This window comes from Triturus cristatus, chromosome 11, assembly GCF_964204655.1.
Source record: "Triturus cristatus chromosome 11, aTriCri1.1, whole genome shotgun sequence".
NCBI lineage: Eukaryota > Metazoa > Chordata > Amphibia > Caudata > Salamandridae > Triturus > Triturus cristatus.
This window is the reverse complement of record NC_140594.1, coordinates 1176655176-1176672321: the sequence shown is the minus strand read 5'-3', so window position 1 is coordinate 1176672321 and position 17146 is coordinate 1176655176. Positions and strand designations below refer to the sequence as shown.

General features: G+C 54.5%; 1 protein-coding gene and 1 pseudogene across 3 annotated transcripts in view; one reads left to right on the top strand and one right to left on the bottom strand.

The window, feature by feature from the left end:
- LOC146788667 (lipoma-preferred partner homolog) overlaps positions 1 to 17146 on the top strand; it is a 774512-nt gene that overhangs the window by 673814 nt on the left and 83552 nt on the right. The gene's annotated exons all lie outside the window — the stretch shown is intronic.
- The window catches only part of LOC146788668 (band 4.1-like protein 4A), a 35749-nt pseudogene that overhangs the window by 16395 nt on the left and 2208 nt on the right, over positions 1 to 17146 (bottom strand).

Genomic DNA, 17146 nt, shown 5'->3' with positions numbered 1-17146 from the left:
CAGAACAAACAGCCCAACAGGAAGGACCTCGCAGGACAGAGCTCGCGCTCACAGGTCAGTCAATGTCTCCCAAAGAGCTAGGGACAAGCAGGCTCTTTTCAGCTGTGCTTAGGGGGCGTGGCCAGCAGGGAGAGCGTCCAGGTGCAGGAAATGATGGCAGCACAGGGACTCCTGGGCAATGGAGTCCCTGATCCTCACCTGCCGCTCGCAGCCCTGCTCCCCGAGATTCAGGCAGCTCCCCTGTCAGGAATCAGCAACGATGCGCCCAGGCACACGGGCGAAGCGGGACCCGCGGAGCGTGTTCCGCGAGGTGCAGCCGCAGAACAAACAGCCCAACAGGAAGGACCTCGCAGGACAGAGCTCGCGCTCACAGGTCAGTCAATGTCTCCCAAAGAGCTAGGGACAAGCAGGCTCTTTTCAGCTGTGCTTAGGGGGCGTGGCCAGCAGGGAGAGCGTCCAGGTGCAGGAAATGATGGCAGCACAGGGACTCCTGGGCAATGGAGTCCCTGATCCTCACCTGGCGCTCGCAGCCCTGCTCCCCGAGATTCAGGCAGCTCCCCTGTCAGGAATCAGCAACGATGCGCCCAGGCACACGGGCGAAGCGGGACCCGCGGAGCGGGTTCCGCGAGGTGCAGCCGCAGAACAAACAGCCCAACAGGAAGGACCTCGCAGGACAGAGCTCGCGCTCACAGGTCAGTCAATGTCTCATAAATGTGAGGCATTCCCCTGTGCATTAGAGGCACATTTGCTTTTCAGTCCTCCCAGGGAGCAGAGAGTGTGTGTGTGTATATATGTATATGTATATATATATGTATATGTGTGTATATATATATATATATATATATATATATATATATATATATATATATATATATATATATACACACACACACTTCGGTTCCCTTTTATACATTTGACATGCTATAATCCAATTGGACGTGTATCATAAATACATTCACGCCCGGGCGAGGTGCAGTGTGTGGACGGAGCGATACTTGCAAAATGTCCCCCTGCACCAGGGTCCGTACAGGACTCGGGTGCATCGTGTCTCCACAGCAGGGATTCAGGTCTCCACATAAAATATTGAGTTTGATATACCGGGTCTGCTTGAAGCGGCTGGAAGAAGCCCACAACTTAGGGGTTTCATTGGTTCCACGTGACCATTGCAGGAGTCTTTCACATCTTAAAATTAATGTAATTTTTCCGATGAATTCTAATAATCGTGAGGCATTCCCCCGTGCCTTCGCGAGCAGATTTGACTTTCATCCCTCCCATGATCAGAGTATTTATAATTCCCACATTAATGTGTTTATTAATTGGCTCCTTTTTTATCCATTTGACATTCTATAATATCATTGGGCGCAAATGCATTCATCCAAGTGTCGCGCGCTGGCCACTCTTCTCACAAATCAAGCGCTTTGTGCGGCCACACCGCATGTCAGCTGCCTCCTGTATGGAGTTCACTGCCTGGGGTGTATATTTCGACCAGACACGTTACTCGAAGACTACAGCGGACAGATATACAGCCTTTCATTCGCTGATCGATTCATCCTAGTACTTGCTTCTCTGGTGACTCTTTTTAATGGCACTTTGCTTTACAAAGCGTTTGTTAGAGCGGTGTGCCTTCGAATCACTTTAAACCACAGGTGCTACATTTGAACAATTTATTGTTACTTATTATGTCCGCCTTTGGAACACGAAATGCTAAATCGGCCTTGCAGGAAGTGAATACATAATCGTTGATTTGAGAGAAGCGCTTAGAAACACTTTTACCATAAACGAACAGACAGTCGAGTCGTAACAGTTCTTTTCGCAGGGCACCCGCCTGGGCTAGTGATTTACAAAGCTATACTACACTCCCTGCCACCTGACCCCGCAGCCTGATCGTCCCTTTGTACGAGTGGTTTATTTTCCTAGAAACTGCTTTAAAGCGCTATATTAGGTATGGCCCTATATGCAATAAGCAACTGGCACGAAAATATCTGCAGGGGAAATATCTCCATGGCTCCTTTTTGCACGCGACCATCACCTGATGCATATAGACAAGGACGCCATTAACACCGCCGCCTTTCTCCGAGGCGAAGCAGAAATGCCTCGGAGAAAGGCAGCGTCGTTTTCGGATTCGGGGGCGTGTTTTTCTTTTCTCTCCTCTTGCCATTGGCTGGAGGAGAAAATGAGAAAAGTAGCAAAAAACACGCCCCCGAATCCGAAAAGGACGGGGCCTGTTCGGAGAGACGATCCTCTTCTCCAATGGCTGGCCAGCATTCAAGAGGCCAGCCAATGGAGAAGAGGAGAGAAGAGGGGCGGGTTCAAGCCCCTCTTCTCCAAAACATTAAATCTCCGGACTTCCGGTTCTGCCTTCGGCAGACCGGATGGTCCCTCGACCTAAAAAGGCACACTAAAGCTTGGAGCAAAAGAAATACTGAATCATTTTCAACCAATTCGTCCCTTTCGCCGCTCGAACAGGGGTCGTCGCTCGATGTTTGCCTAGAGAAGGCTAACATCGCAAACACCAACTCCTTGAGTAACTGCGCCCCACTAAAAGAAAAACAATCTCAGTGAAGCCCGCCTACGTGAAAATGGTACTCGCTAGAGTTGAAATTGAAAATAAGAGGAAATGTAAATCGCTGCAGCAAGCCTGAAGGCACTCCAAATGCAATAAGGATCGTCAAAAATTTGAGAGCGCTGAACAGCTCTCATTGAGCACTCAAAGGGGTCAAAAAAGATTACTTCATTAAGCAACTGGAAGAAAATGGCAGTTCTTCTAAAGAGCTTTTTTAAATTGTGAAAGAACTCTCGCAAACAGCCTGCTTATCGCAGGTAATCACACCCTCAGCTACTCGCTGTGAAGAACTAGGCAATTTCTTCACCCATAAGATCGACAATATTTATGCAACCTTTGATACACAACTAGGGGTGGGCGGAATTTGCGAAATCCACTTTCGCAAATTATTGCGAAAATGTAAAAAATTATCGCAAACACGCGGAAACATCGCGAAGATGCGGAAGTTTTTTTCCCGCATGTTCGCGAGGTTTTCTGCATGGTTGCGGCTCGCCAACTTACCCATGTGGTTGCTCGCGGGCACGGCCATCTTGTTTTCAGTTGTCTCGCGGTGCATGATCGCGAGAAGAAAGACGTGTTCGCGCGACGCATGACGTCACTGCGGGCGCGAACTGTCGCGAGACAGCGCAAATGGCTAAAAACAATACAACATCTCATGGAGAACGCGACCGGATCAAGAAAACTTGTCGGCGAACGCAGGGATTCAGGTAAGGCGATCGCGCGCGAATGTATTATTTTACAACGCGAGCAAGAAACAAATTATCGCCAAGCTGCGGAATGCGGAAATTTTGACATTTTCGCGCTTTCCACGGAACGCGAAAATGTCAAATTATCGCACTTTCCGCGAACGGAACGAAATTTTAGCCCAGGCCTATACACAACCCCATTTAGAAGAGATCCCCTGGGAACAATTTAACCCCACAATGGTAGGTAGCTCAGAACTAAGGAATTACACAAATTTCTCTGAAGAAAAAGTAGAAACAATGATGACAGAAGTTGAGTCTGAATCGCCACTTTTTCGCTTGTCTGGCGCCCATACTAAGCCCTCTTCTGACACAAATTTTCAACCTATCCCTATCTACCGCAGTGTGCCCTGATGCCTGGTAGCCAGCGTTAATTCTCCCCTTAGCAAAAATAATCGGGCATAGATGTCAAAATCCTATCAAACTTTCAACCCAACTCATTGCTTCCCTACAAGTCGAAAGTTCTAGAAAGACTACTCAACGCTCAGCGCCTTTCTTGAAAACATCCTGTTCGACCCATCTCTAAAGGGATTTAGAGCTAACAGCAGCACAGAATCCACCTCCTTGCCGTACTAGACAACATCAGATTCAAAGTGGATCTGGGTGGGGTCGCACTCCTGATACCTGATGTCCGAGAGACATTTGATTCCGTTTCCCACCATCTACTGATAAAAAGAAACGTTGAGATTGGGATTCTCTCCAAAGCCCTAAAATGGTTCGGCTCCTACTTACGAGAACCCAATTTGTGCAATTAGACACTTTTAGGATGCTTCCCCGTATGTCCAAAGGCGGAGTTCCTCAGGGCTCCTCTTTGAGCCCAATAATCTTCAATGTGTACATCTCGTCCATCATGAAAACTGTCAGGAAATGGGGATTTGAGATCTACTCCTACGCAAATGACACCCAACTGGTAATTTCGAAGGACAGAAAAAAATCAGGAAACAAGGGAGAATCTTACTAGTTGTCTTACGGAGGTGTCAAGTTAGATGAGAGCACACTGTCTGAAATTAAAGGCTCTTTGGGGGTGCTCACCAGATTTGGGACTGCTCTTGGTGGCCGACTGCCCTAGGCTCAGCTCCCAAGCCCAAGAAAGTGGCAAAAAATATGGAGGTTTTCATCGACGACAACTCATTCATGTAGGAGCAAGTCAAGGCTGTGTGGTAAATGTGTTGTCATACTTAAACTTCTGAGGAAAGTCTTCTGCTGGATTCCTGTGGACTGACATATAACTGTAGCACAGGCTTTAGTTAAGAGTAGACTGGACTATGGGAAATGCACTGAGCACAGCAACAAATCCACTGAAAGATGTTCAGACTGTCAAGCTGAGCAAGGCAACGAGTCCAGTGAAAGATGCTCAAACTGTGAAGCTGAGCGTGATAACGAGTCCAGTGAAAGATGCTCAGGCTGTGAAGCTTAGCATGGTGACGAGTCCAGTGAAAGATGCTCAAACTGTGAAGCTGAGCGTGATAACGAGTCCAGTGAAAGATGCTCAGGCTGTGAAGCTTAGCATGGTGACGAGTCCAGTGAAAGATGCTCAGTTTGTAAGGCTGTTACAAGAAACAATGGTCCCTGAAAGCAAAAAGGTTAGTAATACAATGAATATAGCCTTAATCGGTTCTATATTACAACCAGTGTCCAGCCGGACAAAGGCACCTTTAATTTACAGAATTTAATAACAATAATCAAAGGAATGTAAGTTAAATCTCAGTGGGATACAAGCCTGTATCCTACAACTTGCATATCGCAAGGAGAGTGTTAGACGGACCGGGAGGGTCGGCCGAGGTCAGGGGGAGAGGTCTCCGGGGAGAGCCGTCTCCAGCGATCGTACAGACAAATAACTTCCCCCCCCCACAGACAGATGCCACACAAGGATAAGATTTAGCGTTCTTTATATGCACTTCTTAAGGTACGATGAAATGGTACAAGGAGGTCTGGACTCAGGGGTCCCCTCGATTTAAGTCTCTCAGGATAGGGAAAGGGGTAGCGGGACAGTCTGTTTACCAGTCTGGTAGTTCGGGTGATATGATGATTAGCTCACAATCCTCGAGCTTGGTGGTTTAGCTGGTATGGGCCGCGGCAGCGCCAGCAGGTCCCGGTAGAGATGGTCGGTACACGGTCCGCGGCAGCGCCAGCAGGTCCCGGTGAAGATGGTCGATGTACGGTCCGCGGCAGCGCCAGCAGGTCCCGGTGAGGATGGTCGTTACAACGGGCCGCGGCAGCGCCAGCAGGTCCCGACGAGGATGGATGTTGCAGAAGGCCGCGGCAGCGCCAGCAGGCAGGACGATAGTTCGCAAGATAGGGCTACGGCAGCGCCAGTAGTCCGTCAAGGCTGAGTTCTCTCGGGGTCTCTCGACTCCAGGATACAACTGCCTTCCTGCTCCGGAGCTGCCCCAGTTATAGGGCAGGCGCCCTTTGATGTCCGGACCCTCGCACTTGGAGGTCGGAGGGCCCGGGATGAAGGTGTCCAGACACCCAGCAGGGGGTGGAGCCAGCGCCTGGGGGAGCTGGAGGCGATCGGCACCTGGCGGGGGAGAGCCCTTGACGCTTCGTTCTCCCATTGACCTGCCAAGTGGTCCGCTCACCTCCTGGGTGGATGGTGGTGCCGGGATGTCGGGGCCGACCAGGCCCAGGGTTAGGGTCGGGTGGAGGCCACGCGGCCTCGTGGTGCAGGGCCCAAGATGGCGGCTTGACCCGGCCGGGGGGAGCCGGTGGGGGCTGGGGGCTGGGGCCCGTGATACATGGAGGTCCGAGGGCAGGAGTTCCGTCGGGAGATGGGGTGCGGGTGCTTTTCGTGGGTCACGCCTGGCGAGCCGGGGCTTGGGGGGAGGGAGCAAGCCCTTCGTGGGGCCTGTCCAACATGCGTCCCCCCAGCTGAAGGCGGGGAGAGTCACCCATCTTCTTGGGGACTCTCCTCGTCGAGGCGGAAAAAGCGTGACAGGCCATCTGCGTTGGCGTGGTCTTGGCCCGGTCGGTGCTCCACGGTGAAGTCCATTCCCTGTAGGGAAATGGACCAGCGCAATAGTTTTGGGTTCTCCCCCCGCATCTGCATCAGCCACTGCAGGGGTCGATGGTCGGTTTGTACCCGGAAGTGGGTACCGAAGAGATAGGGCCGGAGCTTTTTGAGGGCCCACACCACTGCGAAGGCCTCCCTCTCGATGGTGCTCCAGCGCTGTTCTCGGGCCAGGAGACGTCGACTGATGAAGGCCACCGGCTGGTCATGACCTTCGGGGTTCAATTGGGAAAGAACCGCTCCGATGCCGTGGTCGGAGGCGTCTGTCTGTACCACGAATTCCCGACCGTAATCGGGGGCCCGGAGCACAGGGGCGGTGCACAGGGCGGCCTTCAGCTTCTCGAAGGCCGCTTGACAATCGGGGGTCCAGTTAATCCGTTTTGGTTGGTTTTTGGACGTGAGACCCGTGAGGGGCCCCACGATGCTGCCGTAGTCCTTCACGAACCGCCGGTAGTAGCCGGTGAGCCCCAAGAAGGCTCGGACCTCGGTCTGGGTGACGGGGGGCTGCCAGGACTGGATGGCAGCAATCTTAAGTTGCAGCGGGGCCACCAGCCCGCTTCCCACTTGGTGCCCAAGGTAGGTCACGGACCCTTGGCCAATTTGGCATTTGCCGGCCTTAATTGTGAGGCCGGCCCGCTGGAGGGCCTGTAGGACCTCTTGGAGGTGGAGGAGGTGGTCGGACCAGTGGCGGCTGTATACAGCGATATCGTCCAGGTAGGCAGCGCTGAACTCTTCGAGCCCCGCCAAGACCTGGTTCACAAGGCGTTGGAACGTGGCGGGGGCGTTTTTCATGCCGAAGGGCATGACCTTGAAGTGGTAGTGGCCATCGGGGGTAGAGAAGGCGGACCGTTCCTGAGCCCGGGGTGTGAGACCCATCTGCCAGTAGCCCGCTGTTAGGTCGAAGATACTGAGGTAGCGGGCGGCCCCCAGCCGGTCGATCAGTTCGTCCGCTCGGGGGATAGGATGAGCGTCGGTCCGGGTGACAGCGTTCAAGCCCCGGTAGTCGACGCAGAATCTCAGTTCAGGTGTGGTGCCGGGGGCAGCGGCCTTGGGGACTAATACAACCGGGCTGGCCCAGGGACTGTCCGAGGGCTCGATGACCCCGATCGTGAGCATTTTGGCCACTTCCTCTTGGATGCAGGCCCGTACCCGATCTGGTACGCGGTAGGCCCGGTGCCGGATAGGGGGACTGTCCCCGGTGTCCACGTCGTGCAAACACCAAGGGGTGACCCCGGGGGTGAGGGAGAACAGTGTAGCGAACCGCCGCAGGAGGTTCCGGCAGCCCTGGCGTTGCTCCGGGGTGAGGGCATCAGAGAGCCGGACCCCGTCCACGGAACCGTCATTCTCCTGAGTCTTCAGGAGATCCGGGAGGGGTTCGGAGTCTTCCTCTGCCCCACTGTCCGTAGCCATCAGGAGGCTGAGTTCTGAGCGCACAAAGTGTGGTTTGAGTCTGTTGGTGTGGAGGACCCGAAGGGGGTTCCGGGAGGTCCCCATGTCGATGAGGTAAGTGACGGGGCTTTTGCGCTCGACCACTTTGAAGGGCCCCGTCCACTTACCTTGCAAGGCACATGGTTCGGTGGGGGACATCACCCACACTTGTTGACCAGGCTCGAACTCGACGGAGGAGGCATTGTGATCATACCATCTCTTCATGTCTTCCTGGCTGGCCTCGAGGTTCGCCTTGGCCATCTCCCTGAAGCGCCGGGTCTGATTGCGTAGGGCCAGGAGGTATTTGAAGACGTCTGGAGGGGTCTTTAGGGGGGCCAACTCCCAACCTTCCCTGACTAGGCTGAGGGGCCCTCGCACAGGGTGCCCGTACAGGAGTTCGAAAGGGCTAAAGCCAAGGGACTTCTGGGGAACTTCTCGGTAGGCGAAGAGGAGGCACGGGAGTAGTACATCCCACTGGCGACGGAGGGGCTCTTCCAATCCCCCAATCATCCCCTTGAGAGTGCGGTTGAAACGCTCCACTAGTCCGTTCCCTTGGGGGTGATATGGGGTCGTGAATCTGTAGGTGACCCCGCATTGTTGCCAGAGGGACTTCATGTATTTGGAGATGAAGTTCGTGCCTCGGTCGCTGACGACTTCTCGGGGAAAGCCCACCCGGGAGAAGATCCCCATTAGGGCCCGGCCAACCACCGGAGCTGTCACAGTTCGTAGGGGCACCGCCTCGGGGTAGCGGGTGGCGTGGTCCACCAGTACCAGGATGAACCTGTGTCCTTGTGCCGTGCGGGGGTCCAGGGGCCCCACAATGTCTATTCCTACCCTCTCGAACGGGGTGGTGACCACAGGGAAGGGTTGCAGAGGGGCTTTCAGCTTACGGCCACTCTTCCCGCTGGCTTGGCACGTGGGGCAGGACCGGCAGTGGTTCAGGACGTCGTTCCTCATTTTCGGCCAGAAAAAGTGGGTCACTAGGCGACTGTAAGTTTTGTCCTGGCCCAGGTGTCCAGCCAGGGGGACATCGTGGGCCAGGTTGAGCAGGAAGTCTCTGAAGCGGAGAGGTACCACCAGCACTCGACCGGCCCCTAGCTCTGCGATTCTTTGTTCGCTGTATAGCAGGTCGTTATCCCAGTAGACCCAGTGAGATCCGGTGGAGTCCCCTGCGCTCTGGGCGCTGGCTTGTTGGCGGAGTCCCTCGAGGGAGGGGCAGGTCTTTTGTTCCTGGCGGAACTGTTCCTGGGTGGGCCCCCCTTCTTGATGCCACTGAGCCAGGCCGGGAAAGTCCGGGGGTTGCGCGTCTCCTTCGGTCGTCGGTTCCGTGGGGTTGGCCTCGTCGTTGTCTCCTACTAGGGCGACCGGGGGCGGAGGTGCTGGCCATTCTGGGTCTTCTGATCGGGGGACGGCCCGGGCGGCCATGGACCGGGTGGTTATGCAGGCCCAGTCCGGGAGGCCCAGCATCCCCAGGTGCTCTCTTCTCTCGACGGTGGCCCACGGGGAACTCTCGGTCATTCCCCAGGAGGCAGTCCACGGGGGCATCATCCCGGACCGTCACCTTCAACAGGCCGGAGACCCCTCCCCATTCGAATGGGACGCAGGCCATTTGACACAGACTTTCAGAATTGTCGGCTGAGCGGACGGGGCAGAGAATGTTCGGCAGGATCTGCTCGGGCTTCACCAGGTGACAGCGGACGGCCGTCACACTGGCGCCTGTGTCACGTAAGGCCTCGGCCCGCTGTCCATTAATGGTCACCCACTGACCGTATTTCCTGGTGTTAGCGGGTAGGGGAGCCCGCGGGACCATGTCTTTTCCCCCTAGGCACGCCAGGACCATGGCGGCCGGCTCCCACTCTTGCTGGACCGGCTCATACTCTTCCTGTTCCTCTGATAATCGCTCTTCCCCCAGGGCGGCGGCAGGTACCTGGCGGGGCTTGGGTGTTTGGTTCTGCGGGCAGCTCGGGTCATTGGCGTAGTGGCCGACTCGCTGGCATCGGTGGCACGTGACGTTGGCTCGGAACCCAGGACGCATCGGGGGGTTTCCCCGGCCGGCCGGAGGCGGGGTGCTGGCCACGGGTGTTGCCGGTAGGGCGTCTCTCCCTCGCCCCTGGCCTCCTCCTCCTCCCCGAGGACGGTGCTGGCCTTGGTTGCTTCGGTTTTGTTCGTGTGGCCCTCTCCGGCCCACCCGGGTGCTTTCCCATCGGTCAGCTTCGGCGGCGAGCTGCCGGGGGTCAGTCAATTTACTGTCGAGGAGGTGCTGCCTGAGCTCGACGAAACAGTTGTTCGACAGGTGTTCCCATACCATAAGGTTAAAGAGTTGTTCGTAGGTCGTGACATGGTTCCCCTTGATCCAACCCTCGAAGGCTCGGCTGAAATAGTTAACGTACTCCACCCAAGTTGTACCCGGGATCCGGGTGCAATCTCTGAACCTCTGGCGGTACATCTCGGGTGTGAGGCCGTAGCGGGTGAGGAGGGCAGCCTTCATGTGGTCGTAGGACGACATCTGGTGATCTGGGAGCTGCAATAGGGCATCGCGACCTTCGTTGATGAACCTCCCCCATAGTCCGGCTCCCCAATCACTCCGGTCAATCCGGTGGGAGGTCATGGCGATCTCGTAGGCTTTGAACCACTGTTGTATGTCGTCTTCTCGGACATACTCTCGGACAACATCCTTGGGGATGTGGACTTTTTTCTCGGTTGGCCCCGGGGTGTGCGGTCGCTCAGGCACCCCCGGCTCTTTATTCTGTCTCCGAAGTTCTATTTCCGCCAATTTGCGCTCGTGTTCGAGTGTTATTCTTTTTTCCTCAAGCTCTCTCTGTCTCTGCTTTTCTTCTCGTTCTTCTCGGAGCCGCATATGCTCTAAATTTAGTTTCTGCTCGGCTAGCTTGAGTTCACCGTCCATCTTGAGTCGTGCCATTTCCAACTCGTGTAATCTGGTTCTTTCTCTTTCTTGGATCTCCTCCTGCGAGAGGCCCGTTCCCCGCTCCTCGGGAGCCGTGGCGTTCCCCTCTGGTGCGACACTGTTTTGGTCGGAGGATCCGGCGATCCCAGTTTCTGTCCACGACTCAAGGGCGTGCTTTAAATCATCTTTGGTACTCAGGCCGGTGGTAGCAATGCCTAGTTCCATGCAGAATTGTTTAAGTTCGCGGTGGCTATATTCTTCCAACTTATCCATTTGGAATTTTTCAGTGGAACCGCTATCTTTGGCTGACATCGTGGTTTTGTCGTGGGGTGAGCTACTCTCTGTACGATTACGCGTTGATTCGGATCGCGCCGCTGGCCACCAATGTTAGACGGACCGGGAGGGTCGGCCGAGGTCAGGGGGAGAGGTCTCCGGGGAGAGCCGTCTCCAGCGATCGTACAGACAAATAACTTCCCCCCCCCCCACAGACAGATGCCACACAAGGATAAGATTTAGCGTTCTTTATATGCACTTCTTAAGGTACGATGAAATGGTACAAGGAGGTCTGGACTCAGGGGTCCCCTCGATTTAAGTCTCTCAGGATAGGGAAAGGGGTAGCGGGACAGTCTGTTTACCAGTCTGGTAGTTCGGGTGATATGATGATTAGCTCACAATCCTCGAGCTTGGTGGTTTAGCTGGTACGGGCCGCGGCAGCGCCAGCAGGTCCCGGTAGAGATGGTCGGTACACGGTCCGCGGCAGCGCCAGCAGGTCCCGGTGAAGATGGTCGATGTACGGTCCGCGGCAGCGCCAGCAGGTCCCGGTGAGGATGGTCGTTACAACGGGCCGCTGCAGCGCCAGCAGGTCCCGACGAGGATGGATGTTGCAGAAGGCCGCGGCAGCGCCAGCAGGCAGGACGATAGTTCGCAAGATAGGGCTACGGCAGCGCCAGTAGTCCGTCAAGGCTGAGTTCTCTCGGGGTCTCTCGACTCCAGGATACAACTGCCTTCCTGCTCCGGAGCTGCCCCAGTTATAGGGCAGGCGCCCTTTGATGTCCGGACCCTCGCACTTGGAGGTCGGAGGGCCCGGGATGAAGGTGTCCAGACACCCAGCAGGGGGTGGAGCCAGCGCCTGGGGGAGCTGGAGGCGATCGGCACCTGGCGGGGGAGAGCCCTTGACGCTTCGTTCTCCCATTGACCTGCCAAGTGGTCCGCTCACCTCCTGGGTGGATGGTGGTGCCGGGATGTCGGGGCCGACCAGGCCCAGGGTTAGGGTCGGGTGGAGGCCACGCGGCCTCGTGGTGCAGGGCCCAAGATGGCGGCTTGACCCGGCCGGGGGGAGCCGGTGGGGGCTGGGGCCCGTGATACATGGAGGTCCGAGGGCAGGAGTTCCGTCGGGAGATGGGGTGCGGGTGCTTTTCGTGGGTCACGCCTGGCGAGCCGGGGCTTGGGCCCTGTCATGCGGGGAGGGAGCAAGCCCTTCGTGGGGCCTGTCCAACAGAGAGCAAAGTGTGAAAACTACTTAGGCAATTTACATGGGTGTTTACCTTCCTGATTGGATGCGGCCAACGGAACACTCTCCTCTCTAATGCACGAGACGGATTCCCTACTGTGGGCCATGTTCACCCCCGGATGTTAATCCCCGCCGCATATTTTCCCTCGAGCCCAACTCGCGACACCTGGGACATTCCTGGAAATCCTTCCTTGCCCTCGACGTCGTTCATTTATATACTTTAATACTCGAGGCATTTATGTACGGGCAATTTTATTTAATTAGTCCTGATGATGATCCGATATCCTCTTGATAAGGATCGAAACGCCGTCGACATAGTTGTCTACCTTACACACTCTATGTATTGTATATAAATTACTGTGAAGGTGACCTTGTATGTATCAGATGTTTCACTATCTGAAGTATTTACTGATTGAAACACCCATGTAAATTGCCTAAGTAGTTTTCACACTTTGCTCTCCTTGCGATATGTAAGTTGTAGGATACAGGCTTGTATCCCACTGAGATTTAACTTACATTCCTTTGATTATTGTAATTAAATTCTGTATATTAAAGGTGCCTTTGTCCGGCTGGACACTGGTTGTAATATAGAACCGATTAAGGCTATATTCATTGTATTACTAACCTTTTTGCTTTCAGGGACCATTGTTTCCTGTAACATATTAGTTCCCGAGGTCCCTGACCGATCCCTTTGGGTGCACTTGTTTCTCTTTACACAGTTTGTAAGGCTGGGCGTGATGACGAGTACCTGCCTCCACGATGCCATCTTCCAGGCCACCTTTTTTTTCTATAAACCATTGGCATCGAACACATTTGTGCATAGGTTCAGTAGTGGTGAAACAGCACAGCTCTCTGAAGTGGAGACCTGGGACAGGACGGTGGTGTCCCTACCGACCTGATATCTTCACGGCAGAAATGAGTGGTGTGGTGGAACGCGAGTGTCCACCACAAGAGTGACAAACGGCCAGAGAGGGCCACAGGAGAACACGCAGTCAACAAGTGCTAGGAGAGGTAACTGGGTTTGGAGGCAGGCATGAACTGTTACTCCATGGGGATGCATTAACCATTCCCAAGGCAGCTTTCTCTTCTGTTACCTGTTCATAAAGTGAACAAGAGATAGCAGAGGGCGCTGGGTTGTGCACGGTTAATGCGTTGTGATCTAGAGGTGAATCTTCATATCTTTTCAAAACTGGCGCAGCATTGCCGTGTCCCTGATGGACTTTGGGATGTTATTTCAGATGCGGGGCGCATCCCTGGAAAATCCTGCTGCCTTATTTTTTTCTTTTTTACACTTCTTCCGCAGTTGGTTGGTGTCCTGGCTGTGGGTGTGCCGCGAACCAGCAGAGATGTTGAGCGTGTCTGCAAGATAAGCGCGAGTGCGGGTCGTGTTGGCTTTGTAAATGATGCCGCTGGTTTTGAGGATGGCGCGGACCCTCACGGAGAGCCTACAGAGGTCCATCAGTGTTGGTATGATGTCTACACAGTAGATGTAGTGAAAGATTGTGGAAATGGCCAATGAGAGTGCCTACAGGTTTTTGAATCCTGTCCATCTCTCCTAAGGCTAGAGAGTGAGAAGGAACGGACAAGAAGATGACCCATCTCGGACTGTGGACCCAAGCTCGTTATCGCTCACTCTGCAAGCTGCTGACCAGGAGTAGTAATTTTCACGGTCTTACTGTCCATTCAGTCACTCATTCATCCTCCATCAGGGAGGCTTAAGCTGTGCCACAATCTTTGGGTACCTCCCTGTTCTACGCACTGTGCCCACTGCCATCCACAGCCAGGCCCCTGCTGGTGTGCCCACACCACCTCCAGGGTGTAAATGCTGAGTCTTCTCTTGCCTCCTTGTATGGTCTGGGCAGTGCCCAGTGTGCCCACCTGCCCTCCACAGGCCCCTGCTGGGGGTGCTCACACCACCTTCAGGGTATAAATGCTGAGGCTTCTCTTGCCTCCTTGTATGGTCTGGGCAGTGCCCAGTGTGCCCGCTGCCCTTCACAGGCCCCTGCTGGGGGTGCACACATGACCTTCAGGGTGTAAATGCTTAGGTTTCTCTTGCCTCCTTGTATGGTCTGGGCAGCGCCCAGTGTGTCCCCCTGCCCTCCACAGGCCCCTGCTGGTGTGCCCCACGCCACCTCCAGGGTGTCAATGCTGAGGCTTACGTTGCCTCCTTGTATGGTCTGGGCAGTGCCCAGAGTGGCCCGTGCGCCAAGGCATTGAACCAGCAGAGTGGCAGTCTGAAGCAGCAGCGAGCTGGGCATATTGAATAAAATGCACACAAGTGTTCCTGCCAGTGGCCGAGCGATGGGCAGCTGTGTTCGCAGACTATCGGCTGCATTTCTTCACATGCTGGGGTCACTGCGAGGTGTGTTGGGGCCCAGTGGGGTCTGACAGCAGTGATGCCGCCCTGCCTTCAGCGTTAGGAGTAGAGCTTCTTTACCTCTCGCTTCATTCAGAGTTCTACCTACTCAGCGGTTTTAGCCGCGCATCCTTCACCTCTGGAGTCTGGACGAATCCGCCTGTCTCCGCTTCGCCTCAGTCAGCAGCGCGCTGTGCTTTTACATTAGACGAGTCCCATTTATTTACCGTGGGCTCCCCCGCTACTATCGCCTCGCAGCGCTTTTCCAGTCTGGTACCTTCTTTCCCGGATTTCAAGGATTCCGAAGTAGGCCCAAGTCTTGTCGGTGTTGGAGTTGGTTTACAGTGGGCGCTTTTAAGTGAGACGAGCTTGTATTGTAAGTCAATCAGTTTCTAAGCGCTTGGTGCCCCGGACTAGGAGCTTGTAGACGCTGCACCATGTGAGTGCTTGGATACAAGAGTGACACTGTCATGTGGCCTATATGGGTGGTGGTTTGACTCAGCGCAAGGCCCAGGGTGTGCGGGAGACGCTGCTCTAAGGATGGGCAGTGAGTGAGTAAGTGTCGGGGACCAGTGTGATCTGTGCTGTGCTTTGGTGTCACACGCGTATGGTACAGACAGCTCATTCCTCTTCACAGTGGACATCACGTATCCACTCATTTTCATGACTGTGCGCAGCAAGCGTAAGACTAGATGAGACTGTGCTTATGTAACTCTGCCTTCTGTGGAGAGTCCACATCGGCTGTGGAGCAGAGGAAACTGCCCAGGAATGAGTGGGACTAGCCTCAGGGGGTGCACCCTCCCCTCAGCTAAAGTACATGCTCTGGGGTAGTTCACGCAGCAGCGGCAAAGGAGTGAGAGTATACCACCAATCCACACAGGAGCGGCAGAGGAGTGACCGTATACCACCAATCATAGCATATCCTCTGAGGAGTCCGCAGAGGAGCGACCGTATACGACCAGTCATAGTATATCCTCAGAGGAGTCCACACAGGAGCCGCAGAGGAGTGACCGTTTACCACCAATCATAGTATATCCTCTGAGGAGTCCACTCAGGAGCCGCAGAGGAGTGACCGTTTACCACCAATCATAGTATATCCTCTGAGGAGTCCACAGAGGAGCGACCGTATACCACCAGTCATATTATATCCTCTGAGGAGTCCACACAGGAGCGGCAGAGGAGCGACCGTATACCACCAATCATAGTATATCCTCTGAGGAGTCCACACAGGAGCTGCAGAGGAGTGACCGTATACGACCAGTCATAGTATATCCTCTGAGGAGTCCACTCAGGAGCCGCAGAGGAGTGACCGTTTACCACCAATCATAGTATATCCTCTGAGGAGTCCACAGAGGAGCGACCGTATACCACCAGTCATAGTATATCCTCTGAGGAGTCCACACAGGAGCGGCAGAGGAGCGACCATATACCACCAATCATAGTATATCCTCTGAGGAGTCCACACAGGAGCTGCAGAGGAGCGACCGTATACGACCAGTCATAGTATATCCTCTGAGGAGTCCACAGAGGAGCGACCGTATACCACCAGTCATAGTATATCCTCTGAGGAGTCCACACAGGAGCTGCAGAGGAGCGACCGTATACGACCAGTCATAGTATAATCCTCTGAGGAGTCCACAGAGGAGTGACCGTATACCACCAATCATAGTATATCCTCTGAGAAGTCCACACAGGAGCGGCAGAGGAGCGACCGTATAACACCAATTATAGTATATCCTCTGAGACGATCCTCTGAGGGGTCCACACAGGAGCGGCAGAGGAGCGATTGTATACCACCAATTATGGTATATCCTCTGAGGAACCAGTATAGGATATTCATGGTGACCCCCCCCTCCAGAGTAGTGCATTGTAAGGAAGTAGAAACACTTGCATGCCGAACCATAACGAGTTTGTGTAGCTAGTTCCGTGTAGCAGTTTGTTACCCACCTGAATACCACTTTGCTGACTCTCAATAGGTAAGTGAAGTAATTCTGGTGAGGACTAGGTTCCTGACAGCAGCTGCCTCAACATTGACAAGAAGTGCAGAAAGGGGCTTGTGCGTTAGGATGGCTTCCTGACGTGGCCTGGCTCTGCACGAGTGAAAGCACCCCCTGTGTTCTTCAATCATGGTGGCTTCAAGCAGTGGGAGTTGAGCCTCTTCTAGTGTTCAGAGGTGGTTCTTTACTGAAACAGCAAAGTGGAACCGTTGACTGGCTACGAGGCGGGACACAGCGTGGGTACCAGATACTTGTCATCAAATGTATGTGCCCCGTGGGCATTTACTGGCCCTCAAGGGGGAGAGGCAGCTTATAAGGGGCATGGTGGTAATCTGCTGGACAAGTGGATTTCCATCTCGTACCAGGACCTGTTTGGCACTGGCAACTCACTTTGGCTTCCTGGATTCATGATGTACCCAAGGGCCCTCTTGGCAAACAATGCCTCCTGGCCTGTTTCTCTAATTTCAAATACTCCTATATGTGCATCTATCCTTCCTGTGACGTTCGTGACGTCGTGCCTCAGACTGGGATGGAGCTCCAGGGCTGAGTGCCATGCCTGCAGAGCTCCAGGGCTGAGTGCCATGCCTGCGGAGCTCCAGGGCTGAGTGCCATGCCTGCGGAGCTCCAGGGCTGA